At 46.2% G+C, this 12,620-nt stretch overlaps 1 long non-coding RNA gene across 1 annotated transcript in view; it reads right to left on the bottom strand.

The window, feature by feature from the left end:
- Positions 1 to 835: 835 nt before the first annotated feature.
- The window catches only part of LOC141165257 (uncharacterized), a 68,906-nt gene continuing 57,121 nt past the window's right edge, over positions 836 to 12,620 (bottom strand). The window contains exon 4 of the long non-coding RNA XR_012251119.1: positions 836 to 1,126. This is a non-coding gene — a long non-coding RNA (uncharacterized lncRNA). The remainder of the gene's footprint in view (positions 1,127 to 12,620) is intronic.

Raw genomic sequence — 12,620 nt, 5'->3', positions numbered from 1 at the left:
CTAATTTGGTCTAGGGAGGTGATCACTGTAGTACAACGGCTGTTGTTACAGGAATGGTGCTTATGAGCATATGCAGTAGGAAGATGTGCTCCCACTGGATATTGTGATCTATTACTGGAGATACCATGGGTGGTGCTGAGGTGAGAAGAGGCCACTCACACTGCTGTCCACCCTATATATCTGATCTAATATTGGAGGTACCCGGAGTGCTGAGGTAAGGAGAAGCTGCTCACACTGCTATTCATCCACCCTGACTCTCTGATCTAATATAGGAGATACCAGAGGTGCTGAGGTAAGAAGAGGCTGCTCACATTGCTGTCCACCATATCTTTCTGATATAATACTCGAGATACCAGTGGTACTGAGGTAAAAAGAGGCTGCTGACGCTACTGTCCATCCCATCTTTCTGGTGCATTGCCCTAAAACACTTGATCCGCAATATTCAAATTTAAATAAAGTTTGCTTTATTTGAATATTCAGTTAGCTACAGTATCTACATCTCAGTGCACGCAGGCAGGCACGCATGTTGCTTTACCCTCCACAGTGTGCATGGGGCTGAGAAAAAAACCATATTGTCAGCAATTTAGCTGAGAGAATTTAGACATGCTTAGAGAAAATCCAGAAGACTTCTATTCTTGAATTATTATGGGTGATGAAACATGGGTCCACCACCATGATCCTGAGAGCAAACAAGAGCCCATGGAATGGAAGCATTAGGTGTTTCCACGTACAAAAAAATTTTGTTTCCAGTCAGCTAGAATGATCATGGCAACAGTTTTTTGGGAGACACAAAATGTTTTATTATGCATCAACAATGAAGGCATTACATGAGGCAATCAAATAGAAATGAAGTGCAAAGTTGCCGACAGGTGTGTTGCTTCTTCATGACATTGCGCCAGCTCACAAGTCTCGCAAATCACAAGTTGCTATCAGGGAATGCGACTTCATTGAGCTTAACCATCCAACCTACAGTTCAGACCTGGTTACCATTGATTATTTTGTATTTTGGAACTTAAATAAATTTCTACATAGGCAATGAGTTCCTGGTGATAATGTAGTCAAAGAGGCAGTGACTGGGTTCTTGCAGCAACAATAAGTCTCCTTCTATTCCGAGGACATCCGGTCACTGGAGGTGAAATGGAATATGTGTATTTTAATAAAGGGGGATTACATTGAAAAGCAGAAAGTTCAATTTTATCAGAAAATGTTGTATTCATATTCAGGTGGACAAATTATTGAATACACCTTGTACATTGATAAAACAAAGCAGCCATGTCTTTTTAATCCCTACAAGCCCTTTAATTAAGACAGAATTTTAGACTTGCAGAGAAGGAAAGACTTTCCTTTGCAACATATTTTCCTTTGTTTTCCCCTTTTAATATGCTGAACAACCTCACTGTGTATTCTGTTAAGTCACTGACGTATTGCTAATTTGATTCTGTAAAAAGATCAATAAAATATTTGACATGAAAAAAAAAAACAAATTTGACAACTGAAGCATTATAAACCTTTATAGGATATTCTATGTCTTCTTGGTGAATCCAGTATGATCAATCAGTCCATTCAGCAATTATACAGTTATTTATCTGTTTCCAGCCTGGAGGATGCAATAACCTGATGTCAATATCCTTATAATACATAATATTCATACTCCTTAACTCATGTGCTGTCATCATAATAAATTCTTTGTGTCTGTTAGCTGTTCATTACTGTTATACATGTGTCAGGCTGACTAATAGAATAGTTTCCAATATTGCAGCTGGCAGAGAAGATCTCTTTTAGATCTGTCTTAAAGGGAACTTGTTCGTTTTCCCTTGTCCCCCATACTGCATCGTATTGTGCCCTATTCATGCGGTTTAATCAAGTGTGACATATGACAAAACCCTAAAGCTGTAGGCGGCAAAAAAAATAAATTTGCTGCTCATGATATACAAATTAGCCAGGACTGATCCGTCAAGGCGTCCATTGTCCTGGACTCATCATGGCCTCAGGCGCTATAATTTATAGTGTGACGTTGAGTTGACGTTGCGCTGTGATTGATATCTTCTTCACTGTCCCTAGCCGTAGCGTTAGTGCTGGATCTCTCTATTGTACTGAAGCTATGGCAGTGTACAATGAAGAAGATGTCAATCACACCGAGTTTTGTCACACCATATACTTGCTTAAAATTATTATTATTATTTATTATTATAGCGGCATTTATTCCATGGCGCTTTACATGTTATAGGGATATACATAGCAAAAACATTTACATAATCTCAACAAACGAGTCAGCGAATGGTACAGGAGGAGAGAGGACCCTGCCCGCGAGGGCTCACAAGGGATGGGTGAGGATACAGTAGGTGGGGGTAGAGGAGGTCATGCAGTAATGTGGTGGGGCGGTGGTTACTGCAGGTTGTAGGTTTGTCGGAAAAGGTAAGTCTTCAGGTTTCTTTTGAAGGCTTCCATAGTAGGCGAGAGTCTGATATGTTGGGGTAGAGAGTTCCAGAGTAGGGGGGATGCGCAGGAGAAATCTTGTATGCGATTGTGGGAAGAGGAGAAAAGAGGGGGGTAGAAAAGGAGATCTTGTGAGGATCGGAGGTTGCGTGCAGGTAAGTACCGGGAGACTAGATCACAGATGTATGGAGGAGACAGGTTGTGGATGGCTTTGTATGCCATGGTTAGGGTTTTGAACTTGAGTCTCTGGGCAATGGGGAGCCAGTGAAGGGATTGACAGAGGGGAGAGGCCGGGGAATAGCGGGGGGACAGGTAGATTAGTCGAGCAGCAGAGTTTAGGATAGATTGGAGGGGCGCAAGAGTGTTGGAAGGAAGGCCACAGAGCAGGAGGTTGCAGTAGTTAAGGCGGGAGATGATGAGGGCATGCACTAGTGATTTTGCAGAGCCTTTGCTGAGGAATGCACGGATCCTGGAGATATTTTTGAGTTGGAGTCGGCAGGAAGTGGAAAGGGCTTGGATATGTGGTTTGAAGGAGAGATCAGAGTCCAGGGTTACCCCATGGCAGCGAGCTTGTGGGACTGGGGAGAGTGAACAGCCATTGACGTTGATGGATAGGTCAGATGGGGGATATGAATGAGAGGGTGGAAAGATGATGAACTCTGTTTTATCCATGTTAAATTTTAGAAATCTGGCAGAGAAGAAGGATGAGATGGCGGACAGACATTGTGGGATTTTGGTTAGTAGGGAGGAGATATCGGGTCCAGAGAGGTAGATCTGTGTGTCATCAGCATAGAGGTGATACTGAAAGCCGTATGGTTTAATTTAGAACAATAAAGGATTGTGTCTTTATTTCAATTAAAGGACTTTATTCTGGGTGTTTGTGTTTTCTTTTAACTTTGACTATGGGGTTAGTAATGGGGGTGTCTTATAGACGCCTCTCCATTACTAACCTGGGCTTGATGTCAGCTGGCATTATAAGCTGACATTAACCCCAGCCCTATTACCCCCTGCCACCGCACCAGGGCAGCGTGAAAGAGCGAGGCTAAGTGCCAGAATTGGCGCATCCTATGAATGCGCCATTTCTGGGGCGGCTGACGGCTGGTGTTTCTAGCCTGGGAGGGGGCCAATATTCATGGCTCCCTTCCTGGGCTATTAATATCAGCCCCCAGCTGTCTGCCTAGCCTTTGCTAGCTATTAAATTAGGGGGGACCCCACGTCATTTTTTTTGGGGGGGTCCCCCATTTTAATAGCTAGTAAAGGCTATGTATTCAGCTGGGGGCTGATATTAGTAGCTTGGGAAGGTCCGTGGGTATTACCCCCTTCCCAGGCTTCAAACATCTGCCCCAGCTGTCTGCTTAACCTCCGCTAGAGCCTAAAATTAAGGGGAACCCCACGCCAATTTTTTTAATAATAAATCCTTTATTTTAATACTAAATGACAAGTACAGTAACCAACACTATCACTGTACTTCATATATATGTGACTGACATGTTTCTATCTATCTAATCTATGTGTGAAGCTCTATTCTGTCTGTTATAAATTGTCGGGTACAGATGCTGAATTGCCGGCCGGCTTTCTTAAAGAGACGGTGCATGAAAACACTATTATTTTTTAAATAAATCCTTTACACTAAATGACAAGTACAGTAAGCAACACTGTCACTGTACTTCATATATATGTGACTGACATGTTTCTATCTATCTAATCTATGTGTGAGGCTCTATTCCTTCTATTCTAAATTGTTGGGTACAGATGCTGAATTGCCGGCTGGCTTTTTTAAAGAGACGGTGCATAAAAACACTATTATTTTTTTTGATAAATCCTTTACACTAAATGACAAGTACAGAAATCAACACTGTCACTGTACTTCATATATATGTGACTGACATGTTTCTATCTATTTAATCTATGTGTGATTCTCTATTCCTTCTATTCTAAATTGTCGGGTACCGCTGCTGAATTGCCGGCCGGCTTTTTTAAAGAGACGGTGCATGAAAACACTATTATTTTTTTTGATAAATCCTTTACGCTAAATGACAAGTACAGTAAGCAGCACTTTCACTGTACTTCGTATATATGTGGCTGACATGTTTATATCTATCTAATCTATGTGTGAAGCTCTATTCTTTCGGTTCTAAATTGTCGGGTACCGGTGTATGCCGCTGCTGAATTGCCGGCTTTTCATGTTTCACTGTTGGCACTGTTCCCATCGATTTGGGCAATCACTGTAATGCCACAACCACCATGGCTGTGGCATTACAGTGAGTGGCAGACAATCCCTGCATGATTGGTGCTCTAAATAGCACCAGACATGCAGGACACGCTTTTGGTGCACGAACAGTTATCGAACATAACCTCGAACAGCCGAATTTTTTGCAAATCGTTCGGGTTCGTCGAACAACTCGAGCACCGCCCAAAACAGCTCGAATTTGAGATTGGCGAACAGTTCTAGTCGAACACCGCTCATCTCTAGTTAAAATGCATGCATAGGGCACTATATAATACTGGTGGAGGTTTGGGAGCATTGGGGATCCTTACAGGTTCTCTGCAAAAACAAACCTCTTTCCCCATTTAAAATTCACAATAGTGGGGTATAGTGATGAGCGAGTGTGTTTTGTTAATAGTGATGAGCGAGCACTAAATTGCTCGGGTACTCGTTGCTCGGGTCGAGCAAATTGGAATACTCGGGTGCTCGACCCGAGCAACGAGCCCAATGTAAGTCTATGGGAAACTCGAGCATTTTTCAGGAGGCTCCCCCCGGCGGTCTGCAGAGGGCCTAAAAATTGCCCAAATCGATGGGAACAATGCTCAAATGACATGGGAACAGCATGGGGAAGACCCCTGGAAGCATCTCTGACTCCCAGATCACTGCTGTCAACAACGTGGTCAGAGTATTACGCCACTTTTACGGACTCACAATAAAACATACAAAAACGAACCAAAATGGCTTTTCCTGGGAAATATGTTAAGGAACATCCTTTCCAGGGTAATGACTTGTATATAAGGCAAAATAAATAACCAAAAACAAAAATACTCCTCCACACCTTGGGCTATGTTCACACGTAGCATTTTTGATGCATTTTTGCACTTTTGCAATGCTTTAAACCAAGACAAATGCATTCACCAGGAAATGTCATTTTAACATTTTGCAACCTTATCTGGCCATGTGGTGTGTGACACATCATCAGACACATGCATACAGTCAGTGCTAAAAAGACATGGGAACAGCATGGGGAAGACCTCTGGAAGCATCTCTGACTCCAAGGTCACTGCCTAAAAGTGTGCCCATCATAAGTGATCCTTGGCGCATGCGAAGATGCAGTTAGAACTCTCCTGTTAGTTTTTTTTTAGTTTGCTGGTCACATGACCATTTTTGCCTATTTAATCCGGCTCCGCCCTCCTGGTCTTGCTGGACTTCATTGTATTTACTACTCTTGAGCTAGCTTGGTGCTCTGTTGTCGTTCTCTGTTAGTTTTGCTAAGTCTTCTGACCTCTATGCTTTTTGTTGTGTGTTTGTCTTTGACTGCTACTATTTCTGCTAGGAGGTGTCCAACTTTATCCCAGTCCCTAGTTCTTGTAGGGATCCCTCCCTCACATCTATAGGTCTTCGTTCAGACTAGCCGAGGAGTTTAGCGGGTCTGATCGCAGGATCAGGTTCCCCGTTACATCGTAGGGATCTAGTTTAGTTCTATTGTAGGGACAGTTCTCCTGTCTTTCCTTAGTCCCTGTAGCAGATCATAACAGATGCCTCCTGCCATGCACCTGTCGTTGCAGACTTGCAACAATCACATCCACATCCTTGTCCCAGCGCAGCGTTCAGTTGTCCCTACCCCATTCCTTGGAATGCAAGCGCAAGTATGCAGGCAGCCACCCACCCACAGGCTGCAATACTATACTGCCAAATTTTTGACAGCTGCTTGCACTGAAATGTGGCCTTTTAGGCTCGTGGAGGCCGAAGCTTTTCATAACCTCATGCCAGCGGCGGACGGGTGTCAAGTGCAAGTATGCAGCAGCCACCCACCCACCCACAGGCCGCAACACTAAACTGACAGATTTCTGGGCAGCTCTTTGCACTTGAAATATGGCCTTTTAAGCTCGTGGAGGCAGAAGCTTTTCACAACATCATGCCAGCGGCGGCCGGGTGTCCATACTCGGTCCCCAGCCGCGACTATATTTCCCGGTATCGCCTCTGCCTTTCCCAAGCATGGGTCCCACAACATTACCCGTGCCCTCCCCAGTGCACTTACTGGGAAGGACCGCCAAACCACATACACGTGGACAGGTGAATGTGGCCAGGGACGGTACGGAGCCAGTCCACAACTTTTTTTGCTGACAGTTGTATTTAGCTCGGTGAAAGGACTGGCATAGAGGGAAACCCTATCTACTCTGCATGTCATTTCTCACAGGAAGTCCTGTAATGCAGCTTGTTGCAGAAGCAATGGCAGCGAGTCCAACATAAACTCACCCTTGTCGGTGGTGCTTTGACACACACACATCTTTCTTTGCGCATTTAATTTCTCGAATACAGAGTTGGACAATGGCCTGATCTGTAATGCGTTTTGAGAAATAACATGCATAAGAATGGCCAATCCACATTAAAAAAGCAGCCATAGAGTGTCCGGGAACCTTCCCCCACACTTTTCTTAGCCAGGGCTGCTTTTCGGCAGGGTTGGACGGGCCCACCAGAGAACCGGAGACTCCTCCGGCGGGCCCTGGCTTCTCCTTCAGGAGAGTTCATAGTGCCGAGGTGAGGCCATGATGATGATAGAGGCCACTATCTGCTTAGTTTTCTGTCACTTGGATTGCAAGTGCAAGTATGCAGCCAGCCACCCACCCACAGGCCGCAACACTAAACTGCCAGATTTCTGGGCAGCTCTTTGCACTTGAAATATGGCCTTTTAAGCTAGTGGAGGCGGAAGCTTTTCACAACATCACGCCGGCGGCGGCCGGGTGTCCATTCTCGGTCCCCAGCCGCCACTATATTTCCTGGTATCGCCTCCGCCTTCCACAAGCACGGGTGCCACAAAATTACCCGTTCCCTCCCCAGTGCGCTTACTGGGAAGGACGGCCTAACCACAAACATGTGGACAGGTGAATGTGGCCAGGGACGGTACGGAGCCAGTCCACAACTTTTTTTGCTGAGAGTTGTATTTAGCTCGGTGAAAGGACTGGCATAGAGGGAAACCGTATTTACCCTGCGTGTCATTTCTCCCAGGAATTCCTGTAATTGAGCTTGTTGCAGAAGCAATGGCAGCCCATCCAACATCAACTTGCACTTGTCGGTGGTGCTTTGACACACACACATCTTTCTTTGCACATTTAATTTCTTGAATACAGACTTGGACAATGGCTTGATCTGTAATGCGTTTTGAGAAATAACATGCATAAGCATGGCCGATCCACATTAAAAAAGCAGCCATAGAGTGTCCGGGAACCTTCCCCCACACTTTTCTTAGCCAGGGCTGCTTTTCGGCAGGGTTGGACGGGCCCACCAGAGAACCGGAGACTCCTCCGGCGGGCCCTGGCTTCTCCTTCAGAAGATTTCATAGTGCCGAGGTGAGGCCATGATGATGACAGAGGCCACCATCTGCTTAGTTTTCTGTTACTTGCAATGCAAGTGCAAGTGTGACGCCTCTACTCGAAAAGCCCTTTTATTTTACCCTGGGAGATGGGGGACTCGGAGTCGGAGACCCGTGCTCAGGGCCGTCACATTAAAAAGGATGGTGTGGGCTTATCCGGGTTGAGTGGCTGATTTACGACTACGCCACTTGTGGCACCTGGTGAGGGCCACCACCACCGCTTCAGTCCGCTGAGGCATGATGTTATGGCAGCCAAAGTTCTTACTACTCCCCACATACGGAGCGAGGCCTCAGGGCAGAGGGACAGGATGGAGGGGGTAGTAGTAGAGGGAGACGGGCGCCGTGTCGTGCGGTGTAGCGCAGAATAAGCAGTCCGGAGGCCATAGGGGTGAACTTCCAAGGCTTTACTCACTTTAGAGATGGCAGAAGGAAGGCGACTCCCTGCTCCCCGCGGAGTCCTGCTGTCACCAGGGACGGGGGTCCGACAACCTCCGAGTAAGTCCAGCATTCAGTCGGGACCCTACACCAGAGTGTTCCTGAACTACCGACCGAATCCTTTCCTGTCCGTGTGTGTGCGAATAGGTCGGGTCTCCTTCTGAGCTCCTCTCAGAACAAGGTCACGGGTGGCAGCTCCGCTCTGTCCGATACCCGGTGGGATCCTCAGGGCCTACCGGGCTTTCCCAACCAGGACATGGAGTAGCAAGGTCGGGTGTCGGGGGCCGGTACCCCTCTTGCAGCCGGACTCCCTCTGAATATATCAGTTGGTGAGGACAGGTGGCGTACGCCGCTCCGTCTGCATCCTCCCCGGGATCCATTTGCTATGGAGCCACACTCTTAAGCTCTGGGCCTTCTTGGTCCTGGTCCTTGACCGGGTCGAGACATCCCTTGTCTACAAACTATCCCTCGTCCCAAGGCCGGGGCACGAGGGCTGTGTCTCCATCCGTTGTGGACCCACACAGGATCCGCGTTAGGGTGGGAGGTCACAGTCAACTCAGCGACTGACAGCATAGAGACAGTACAAGAGCAATTGAAGGCAGTCAAAGACCCAGGACCCAAAATGGCTTTTTATTAAATATGAAATTTAAAGTGTAACTAACTTGTAGGTCCTCCACCCTCACCCACTAACTGGTTCCCCTAACTCTTGGTTCCCCAGTCTCCCTGTAACCAGGGGAGCAGCACCTAGTGCATACTACCCCCCTCTGGTGGAGAAATGTGGTGTTGGATGCAAAGGTTGGGTCACGACTATCACACTGTTCTTACCTCAGAGGTGGAACACCACACTCCATTAGAGAAGTGCAGTATCCCTGTGGCGGTCGAACCCTCAGGGGCGCCACACAAGTATGCTGCCAGCCACCCACCCACAGGCCGCAACACTAAACTGCCAGATTTCTGAGCAGCTCTTTGCACTTGAAATATGGCCTTTTAAGCTCGTGGAGGTGGAAGCTTTTCACAACCTCATGCCGGCGGCGGCATTTCTCCCAGGAAGTCCTCTAAAGCTGCTTGCACTTGAAATGTGGCCTGAACATTACTGCTGGTACTTTTCTGTGGGAATTTGCTTTCCTCCTACCAGCCTGGAATATTCCAGAAAACTATGGTACGACGCCATGGTATTAGCACTGCCCCCAGTACCAGTAGCTAAGCCATCCCCAATTTCCGTCTAAGGAATTTTATTTGGTAGCGGCTGAGTGGCTGCCCAAATACATTTTCTCACAAAGGAGCAGAAGATAGAGTGGCAGTAGGTGCAAGTTTCTCCAGCCTGTTAGATATTAGAGGGTGAACGGCAGCACATTGGATCAGTGGTTAGCACTGAAGCCTTGCAGCGCTGGGATCCTGGGTTCAAATCCCAGCAAGGACAACATCTGCAAGGACTTTGTATGTTCTCCCCGTGTTTGCATGTGTTTCCCCATCAGTAAAAAGCAGCCATAGAGTGTCCGGGAACCTTCCAACACACTTTTCTTAGCCAGGACTGCTTCTCGGCAGGGTTGGATGGTCCCACCAGAGAATCCTCTGGTGTGCCTTGGCTTCTACCTCAGGAGAGTTCATGATAGCGCTAACTTTGCAGCTGCTATGAGGCTCTTGAGCGGGTGAGAAAGGTTATCCCTCAGAATCAAATCCTCTGGGGGGCACAATGTTTTTCAGTCTGAAACTGCTTCTCAGTGGGAGTTGTATTTCACCACAGCCATATTCTTTAGCTCGGTGAAAGGACTGGCATAGAGGGAAACCGTATCTACCCCAACTGTCATTTCTCCGTCACCAGGTTTCGCCCATTGTCACGCTCGACCATGCCTGGCTGTATGTTCAGCAGTGAGAGCCACAGATCAGACTGCTGTGTTACAACTTTCAAGAACTCTGCAGCGCTGGGCGGTTTGTCAATTAAGCATGTTATCTTCAGCACAGCCTGTTGCCGCTTGGCCAAGGCAGTGCTGCAGTGCTGTCAGCTTGTGACTGATGTAGTCATTTCGGAGATGGAGGAGGAGGTGCATGAGCTGAACATTGTGATTAAAATGAGGTTAAATTGGTGACGCTGTTTTTTATACTAAAGAAAGATCCTATTGTTTTGTTTTTTGTACGTTATTTGTTAAGACAAATGTATTCACCGGGAAATGTCATTTTAACATTTTACAACCTTATCTGGCAATGTGGTGTGTGACACATCCTGTTTTATTTATGATGGAGGGACTCTGAAAGTCATAAAGCCTATTTTTATAGGGCCATCAGACGACCATAACTATTCTTAAAAGGCCAGCAGTCGGCCCTCGCTATTGTTAGAGAGTCATCAGCCGGCTATGCATTGTTGTTCCCATTATTAACAAGTGGGTCTCCTATACTACAAGGGCTGCCAAAAATTTGGACGCAACCCAATACCCCTTTGAAGAGATGTAGAGGAGGGTCTCAGTAAAAAAAATGTTCCCATTATAAAGGAACGGGTCTCCTATAGTGGTAATGCCCATGCTGTGAGTGCATGGGCTGCCAAAATTTGGGAAAACGCCACTAAGAATTTAAAGACACACAGAGCAGAGCCACAGTAACAAGTACGACATGTTCCCATTAGAAAGGAGAGGGTCTGCTATACAGTTATAGGGTACGCAGTGAGTCCAACGGCTGACCAACTTTAGGAAAAACCCCACTAAGAATTTAAAGACACATAGAGCAGGGCCACAGTAACAAGTACGATATGTTCCCATTAGAAAGGAGAGGGTCTGCTATACAGTTATAGGGTACGCAGTGAGTCCAACGGCTGACCAATTTTAGGAAAAACCCCACTAAGAATTTAAAGACACATAGAGCAGGGCCACAATAACGACAAATTCCCATTAGAAAGGAGAGAGTCTCCCATAGTGTTGGCCTATGCAGTGAATGCAAGGGCTGCCAAAAATTTGGAGGCACTTCAATGACCCTTGGAAGAGACGTGGAGGAGGGCCTCATAAATACAATGTTCCCATTAGAAAGGAGCGGGCCTCCTATACTTGTAATGCCCATGAACTAAGTGTATGGGCTGACAAACATTTACCCCTGGGGGGGTATACATGAACATGTAAAAAAAATTTTTTACAGGCATCATAAACTGTTAGAACCCTCCTGTTAGTTTTTGCTATCTTGTGTTTTGCGGTCACGTGACCAGCTGCCTATATATTCCAGCTCTGCCCTTCTGGCTTTGCTGGACTTCAGTGTTTTTTGCCTGTCTCTCTAGCCAGGTGCTTCGGTGCCTATCTCTGTCTAGTTTGCTTGGTCCTCTGGGACCTCTAGTACTTTTTGTCAGATTGTCTTTTTGCTCTGCAACAACTTCTGTTAGGAAGTGTCCCCTTTTTTGTCCCAGTCCTTAGTTCTTTTAGGGACCCCTCCCTTTATTCTATAGGTCTCCATTCAGACTAGCCGAGGACGAAGGCAGGTCTGTTCAAAAGGAACAGGCTGCCTGCTACATCGTAGGGATTCAGCTTAGTCTTACTGTAGGGACAGCTTTTCCCATTCTTTCCTTAGTTTATGTTGCAGATCATAACAGTAAGTCCAGCCCAAAACAACACTAAAAGGAAAGAAATTCGGGGATCAATATGGTGTCCGTCCAGGAGTTGGCTCAACGCCTGCAAGGATTGTCTCTGGAGGTGGCCGAGCTTCAGCAACACGTGAGTAGCTGTCCTGGAGCGCATTTTGGGAACCGAAGGAAGGACTGCCTGATATTTTTTATGGTAAACAGCAAGATTTTTTTTGCTTTAAAAATGCTTGTTTGTTATATTTTCGTTTGAGACCGAGGTCCTCTGGGAATGAATCACAGCACATTGGTTTAATTATGTCACTTTTGCGCAAAGAACCACAGGGGTGGGCCTTTTCTCTCCAACCTAATGATCCGTGTTTAAGTTCTGTTGAGGAATTTTTTTCTGCTATGGGGCTATTATATGACGATCCTGATCGAATCTCATCTGCTGAATCAGAACTTAGACGTTTGAATCAGGGGTCAGATGATGTTGAAATTTATTGTACACACTTCAGGAGATGGCCTTCAGAAGTTAAGTGGAATGATTCGGCGCTGAAAAGTTTATTTCTTGCTGGTCTGAGTGAAAGGGTTAAGGATTTGCTAATTGCATTTCCTGCACCTGAGATTCTGCAGGA

This window comes from Phyllobates terribilis, unplaced genomic scaffold (genome assembly GCF_046119375.1).
Source record: "Phyllobates terribilis strain yellow unplaced genomic scaffold, ASM4611937v1 Scaffold_11__3_contigs__length_659146591, whole genome shotgun sequence".
In the NCBI taxonomy this organism is placed as follows: Eukaryota; Metazoa; Chordata; class Amphibia; order Anura; family Dendrobatidae; genus Phyllobates; species Phyllobates terribilis.
Note: the sequence above shows the minus strand (reverse complement) of the source record. Positions and strands in the feature narration are given on the sequence as shown.